The sequence below is a fragment of the Emys orbicularis genome, chromosome 10, assembly GCF_028017835.1.
Source record: "Emys orbicularis isolate rEmyOrb1 chromosome 10, rEmyOrb1.hap1, whole genome shotgun sequence".
NCBI lineage: Eukaryota > Metazoa > Chordata > Testudines > Emydidae > Emys > Emys orbicularis.
In genome coordinates this window covers 19872611-19880113 of record NC_088692.1, presented here as the reverse complement: position 1 = coordinate 19880113, position 7503 = coordinate 19872611, and positions in this window count along the sequence as shown.

The window sequence follows — 7503 nt, the reverse complement described above, 5'->3', positions numbered from 1 at the left end:
TAGCCATGGTGATTATATGCCTTTAGTGACTGACTATTCACTTTGTCTGGTCAGTTATCTTTTTTTGTTTATATTCTCTACCTGGGGATCTGTCCACATATATAGTATTTGGTGTCTCTGTAGAGCAGGGGTTCTCAAACTTCATTGCACCGTGACCCACTTCTGACAACAAAAATTACTATATGACCCCAGGAGCGCCCAAAGCCTGAGCCTAGCCGAGCCCCCTGCTCCTGGAGGGGTGGGGGCAAAGCCCAAGCCCCACCACCCTGAGCAGGACCGAAGCCCAAGGACTGCCTGGAACATTATGTAAGAGGGGGAATGGTCCTGCTATTGTGGGGAACTTTCCTGGCTTATACACTATCCTGATGAAGTGGGCTAGCGAAAGAATCTGAGTCCTCACTCCCACTTCCTTTACCCAGAGGTCTGCCTGACCTCAAGGGCTCCCCTTCCACTCTCCTGTGTGACAAAGTCCTTCTAACCCCAACAAGGCTGGGCCCAGGATTCCTGGGGGGTATGACCCACAACCTTGTGGTCACTTAGGGCAGGGACTAGGGTGATCCCACTCCGGGGTGCTTCCCTGACCCACTGATCATTACACACAGTTCAAAGCAAATACAATTTCTTAAACAGCAATCAATTAAAAAAATAAGGAAAAAATGGGAAAGGTTAAAGGAAAACACACAACCCCGCTCTGTGGCATGGGGACATCACAACCAGTGTCTCCAGAATGTAAGGGGAGTTCAGTATGTTCCTCACAAGTCCCAGGCCCCTTCTCAGGCCCTGGCTGTGCTGCAGGGATTCTGTGGGTTGGACACTTGCTCTGGCGGTGGCCACATGCTCTCAGGCTCTAGCTGGCCGCACCCTTCTTTCCAGCGTCACCCCCACCCCGTCGGGGTTACAATCCCCCTCCAAGTCCGGCCTGCAGGGCCGCTTGGCTGGGGGTGTCTCCCTGTGCTGGGCCCACTGCCCACAGTCCCCCTCGCTCTCCCCAGCTGCTCACTGCACTTGGCTCTGAACTGCTCCAGCCCCAGTTCCAGCTCCACGCTGCCTCAGCGCTGCTGCTGCTGCTGCTGCTGCTCTGCCTCCAGCTCCCTGGGCTGCTTTTCTGGCCCCTCTGGATCTGGCACAGCTCTGCTTCCCAGCTCAGCTTGGGCCTCTGCTCTCTCCTTAGCTCGGCCCCACTCTATCTGACCCAGGCAATTCCAGCTCACACGCAGGGTATGACCTTCCTGACTCTCTGGTTAGCCTGCCCCCCCCCCCCATCAATCAGGCTGACCCGGAGCATTGGTCTCTCTCCATTGTTCCTGGGGACCGTCAGGGTCCTGATTTCCCATCGACCCTTCCCCTTTCTTTTGGTACTGGGAGCTAGCCAACCAAAACACCCCCACTGAGTTTTAGTAAGGGGACAACAGTCCCCTTACACTGAGCCCCACCACCCAGGACTGAAGCCCTCTGGCTTTGGCCCTGGGCTTCGACCCTGGGCCCTAGTAAATCTAAGCCAGCCCTGGTGACCCCATTAAAATGGGGCTGGGACTTACTTTGGGGTCCTGACCCACAGTTTGAGAACCACTGCTGTTCTCAACCAGGGGTCTGGGGCCCCCTGGGGGGCCATAAGCAGGTTTCAGGGGGTCCTCTAAGCAGGACCAGTGTTCATCTTTGTGCCCTGGGGTCCAGCAAGTCTAAGGCCCACTGCATGGGCTTGAAGCCTGGGGCCCTGAACAGCTTAGCTTCATGGTGCCCCCTGTGGCATGGGGGCCTGGGCAATTGCCCTGCTTGCTACCCCTTAATGCCAGCCCTGGCTTTTATATGCAGAAAACCAGTTATTGTGGCACAGGTGGACCTTGGAGTTTTTATAGCATGTTTGGGGAGCCTCAGAAAGAAAAAGGTTGAGAACACTGTAGAGGGTCTGCCTACTCAGGCCATGATCTTATGATTGGATTCAAGGTTGTTAGTAAAATATAAAAATGATGAATATTATTAAAACTTGCAACTATAGATTAACTACCATGGAAGCTTTCATTTTGGCCTGCCCCCCCCCCTTTTTTTGGTGTGTAATTGTATGGGGTGTCAGTATTTTTCCTTATAAAAATGGTAATGCTAGGAGGTGGATGATTTTTGCTTTTTACTATGTACCCCTTTATATCCTGTGATAGATAGGTTCCCTCTGTACTTAAGTTCACAATAAAAACGAGATTTTAAAAAACATAAAAAGGACCTGTGAAAGTGGATGTTGTGAAATGTTGAAATCACTGGGACTCTCTGTGCATGTAGAGTTCTGTTTGTGTGGTTCTCCATGCAGGATTGGGGTCATCGTGTTTAAGGGTGTGTGTGTATGTGTATAATGTGAAAGCAACTCAATCAGTATGGATAAATAACCTGGATTTGCTGAGATCTAGATAGATCAGTCTGCTTTTGGTTATGTGGGATCATGACTCCTTTATTTACAGTGTGTATTTTCTAGGTGTGTTGTGTTGTTAAAGTAGAACATTTGTATTACACAACTGTTTTTGAACCGTAGGGGTAAATCAAAACTGCCAGGGAAGATCTCCACTAGTAGCAGCAAAATCACCTGAACTGTCCCTTTTTTAATATGGTGGTAAAATTTCATCAACTTGTTCCTGATAGAGGAGTTGCTCTTTGTAACTATCATATTGAATTTATGCCTGATGTAAACAAATGGAGTTGCCCCATCGATGAAATTGGCCCCTTGTCTAACATGCATAGCAAGTTGGAAAGCCTAGCTTTTTCCTTTGTTTGTCTAATACTTCCACCATGTGATATACATTTTCATTGATGGGGTTCGATTACCCCTTAATTTCCAGCAGATGCACTGGCACTCTTCTCCTCCCTCCCCTCAGTACTCTCTCCTGGTCTCTCTGCCGTTGATTTTTATCCGTTTTTAGCAGATCTTCGAGTTCAAAATAGAACATATGTTTTTCTGGTAACCCAAAGGATATTTAATTTTTGTGTAATTTTGTGGTTTCTTTTGTACGTATTCTGTTGCTGCAAAGCAGGTATAACCAGCTGCTGATATACAAGTGTTTTATGAAATCCAAGTTAAAGTCCACGCTGAGCTTCCCCATAGTCCAGGATCTTGCTTTTGTATATTTGCACTGCTTGAGTACATATTTGACCTTTTCAGTGGATTGTTCTTTTATTTCTTTTTTCCCCCCTTCATGATTTTAGTCTTTGGAATTATATAATGCCTGTCTCTGAACTCTTTTTTCCCCTTTGATATAAAATTATTCTACTTAGCTGCCAGGGGGCAAATTTTTCATGTACACATGTGAAACATGCAGCGTCAGCTATATCTTAACTCAGAAAGTTCCTTCGAGAGGAAATGTAGCCAAGCTCCAAACCTAGAGACAATGGAACTTTCTGTGCCTGCGTTCTGTAGATAACTAACTGCTTGGTTTGCAAAATAACGCAAGGGGGGAGCAATTAGATGAACAATAAGGGGTCATAAGAGGGACAGATACATGTAGCTTGCTAATTATGTATGGTAATGATAGCAAATTTTGGCCAATCATAGAGCGATAGATTATCATAGTCAACTGCATATAATGCTTTGGTGTAAGTGTTTTCTTGTTCTTGCTGACTTATGAGCTCGAACCCAATTGCAATTGAAATAAACGGATCGCCCCTCCCGGGGCTCCTTGCTTGATTAGCTGTGTCCGTCTCTCCTTATTCCTCAGCTGGAATGGACAGGAATTTCTATGACAGTTTTGGCGACCGAGGCAGGACCTCTCCAGCTTGGAACCGCTCCGGGGCCCCTCCCTCGAGAAGGACCAGTGCGCGCTGAGGTGACTTTACCTTGGGTTGTATTGTCTTGGGAGTTGGCCCCCGGCGGGGACGATAAGGAGGACTCTGAGAGACGGACCACAAGCAACGAGACAGATCGCGTTAGAAGAGGCCTCATCAGGAGACGGGTAAATTGTCTCTGTTTTATGTTATGTGTACACGGGGGTCTTAGACCCGACGGTTTCCTTGGGACAGCCTCGGTGAAATTACTGGGACATCTGTCTGGCAGTTAAACACTCTTAGACTGCCAGCCCAGTATAAAAACAAGTTTTGGATGACTGGAGATTACCCAGGCAGGAACAGAGGCTGACTGGATAGCTGGATGGTCTCCCCGGGACATAAAGGAAACTGTCACTGACTCCAGGGCTTTGGTCTCGGTAACACTGCGAATGGTGGAGAACTGAAGCAGGGAATTTAGGAGTCAGTTAGACCTGACATGGGAAATTGCACTCTCATGTTACAACAAGCTAAACCTCCTCCTTACCAGCAGTGTAGTGATAAGAGGAAGATGATTATAGGCCAGTTCCCCCACCAGCTGCGTCCCCTCAACCCCTTCCCGTTCAGGTAAATCAGGTGGTCCCAGGGACCCCCTCTGCACTGGTGTAGGATCTGCCTCCAACCCTATCCCGACCCCGAGCCACATTGTATCCTGATCTGCCAGTGGCCTATAATACCCGAAGCCACGTTTGCAGGCGAAGTCTGCCCGACTCCTCGACCGGCTCATGGGGTTAGTCTCCCGAGTGTGTTCCTGGAGACGTCAATTTCAAGCTCATTAAACAAGAAGGACAGGACCCTCCGGTACTCCAATTGCCCTTAAGACAGTACCCTGTTCATACCGGAGAGGGTCAGGTTGTTGACCGCTATGTCCACACTCCTTTCTCTACCAGTGACCTATTGAATTGGAAGATTACCACCCCAAAGGTCAGGGACAACCCAGAATCTGTACATAGGACATTGAAAGAAAGGAAACAAATGCTCAGTCGAGTTCAGGAGTCTATAGGGGGGTCAGGGGGTGATTTACCCCCACCGCCACCAGGACGGAATGCCCTGACAGCAGGAGATGTAACTGGGGGTGATCCTAACTGAGATTACAACAATGCTGGAGATCAATATAAGTTAACCTCTTTAAAGACTGTAATTTTAAACGGAATCAAGAAGGCTGGGCAGAGAACTACTAATTGGAGTAAAGTAACTTCTGTCCATCAAGGCCCAGATGAATACCCCCCAGACTATTATGAAAGACTGATAAAAGCTGCTAGGTTGTTTGGGGGTCTAGATCCTGAGGCAGAAGCAAACGTGCCAGTGATAAGAGGATTGTTTAAAGACCAGGCTGCGAAAGTTATAAGGTGGAGATTAAATGATGTGGAAGGATTTGCAGGGATGCCTCTCCCTCAGATAGTGGCTATTGCCACCAGAGTGTTTAATAGGCGAGAAGCCCGACGAAAGGCTGAGAGGGTGAAGGAAGAAAAAGGGAATATAAGAATGTTGGCGGCTGTATTGAAGGGAGCAGAGCCTGGCGTCGGCAGAGGCCGAGGAAAACCCTTCTAGGGGGTGATGCAGGATGGGGGGACTTTATGACTGATGGGATGAAGGGGGGTTCCATGTTGTTATGTTGCGCAGTTTTTTCCTTATCCTGCAATGATCCCCTAGTTCCTTTGATGATTGGAGGAAAACAGTATGATTGCTTATTAGATACAGGAGCCACCCTTTCCACCCTTACTGATTTGGATCTTCCTAAGAGTGGCAAAATCGAACATGTTATGGGAATTGAAGGAAATCCTTTTTGTTGTCGGATTTCCAAACCTTTAAACATACACATAGGGCCCCTGTCTGAGGAACACGCCTTCCTACTTACCCAAGGACTAACCAGTTTATTGGGACATGATTTGCTGTGCAAACTCCGGGCTACTATTCACTGCTCTGACCAAGGCATTCTTTTGAGCCTGCCAGATGACTCTGTCATCCCCTTAATGGCTCTAATGAATCCCGAAACTCCTTCATATTTAGCAATGCTCCCCAGGGAGTTGGAAAATGCTGTCCCGCCTTGGGTATGGGGAACAGAAAACACTGACATGGGATTACTAAAGTCAGCTGAGCCAGTTGAGATATGTGTTAGGACAGACATAGACCCCCCTCGCATTCCCCAATACCCTCTCCCATGAGAGGCAATAAAGGGACTGACTCCCTTAATTGAGTCATTTTTAGGGGGTTGTCCCAGATATCATGGGGGCATCTCCCTCAGGGGTATGTGGAATCCCCCGCTGTATTTTCAGCTGTCTTGCACAAAGATTTGCAAGATGTAATTCTCCCAGGACAGTCCATGTTGCTTTTGTATGTGGATGATCTTTTATTATGCTCAGAAACACAAGAGACTAATAAGCAGGACTCAGAGTTTTTATGTGTCTTAGCAATGAAAGGACACAAGGTGTCACCCTCAAAGATTCAATATTGCTCACAGGAGGTGAAATATTTAGGGCACATACTAAAACCAGGAAAGAGAAGCCTTGCTCAGGAAAGAATAAGTATCATTTTAAATGTACCCCAGCCCAAGACAAAGAGACAGTTAAGGGGGTTCCTCGGCATGGCAGGATTCTGTAGGTCCTGGATTCCTGGGTACAGGGAAATGTCAAAACCATTAGTGCAGATGACCACCAAGGATAAACCTGACCCAGTGAAATGGACTAAAGATGCTACCAAATCCTTTGAGAGCATCAAGATAGCCCTTGCATCCAGGGCTGGCTTTAGGCCGATTCGGCTGAATTGGGCCCCGCGCTAAGAGGGCCCCGCGCCGCAGCTCTCCACCCTGCCCCCAGCTCACTTCCCCCTCCTCCCCTCCCCTAAACGCTCCGCCCCCTACTCCTCCCCCTCCCCTGCTTCCCGCGAATCAGAGGTTCGCGGGAAGTCTGAAAAGAAGCAGGGACGGGCAGGCAGTACCAGGTAACCCGGGGTGGCGGGGGGCGCGAGAAGGGCTCCGGGGAGGCACGGCCTAGTCCGGCCCCGGTTCCGGCCGAGCGCGCCGGCCCCCGCGGCTCTGGCCTGGCTCCGGCCCGGCCCCCGCGGCGTGGCTTCGGCCCCCGCGGCGTGGCTTCGGCCCCCGCGGCGTGGCTTCGGCTCCGGACCCCTGGCATGGCTTCAGCCCCCACGGCGCGGCTTCGGCTCCGGCCCCCCGGCGCGGCCCCCGCGGCGCGGCTTCGGCTCCGGCTTCCCCGGCCCGGCCCCCGCGGCGCAGCTCCGGCCGCCGAGGGGCTCTGGGCCGGACCCAAGCCCGGCGAACACGGCCGGAGCGCGGCTCGATTCCTGGGGGCGGGGCTTGCCGCAAGCCCCGCCCCCAGGAATCGGGCCCCGCTCTTGCTAAAGCCGGCCCTGCTTGCATCGGCACCTGCCTTGGGATTCCCAGATTATAGGAAACCTTTTACCTTATTCGTTCATGAAAGGGCGGGGGTGGCCTCTGGTGTTCTTACATAAGCTTTAGGATCACAGCGATGGCCTGTGGCCTATTTTTCAGCATTACTGGATCCTGTTGTAAGAGGAACAGTAGAATGTCTTAAAGCCCTAGCTGCTGCAGCTTTGTTAGTTGAGAAAGCTCAAGAGTTGGTAAAAGGACACCACCTAGTGGTAAAGTTCCACATGCTGTTACTCTCCTTCTAAATTAACGAAATACCCAACCTTTCACTAATGAAAGATTGACTAGAGTATCAGTGG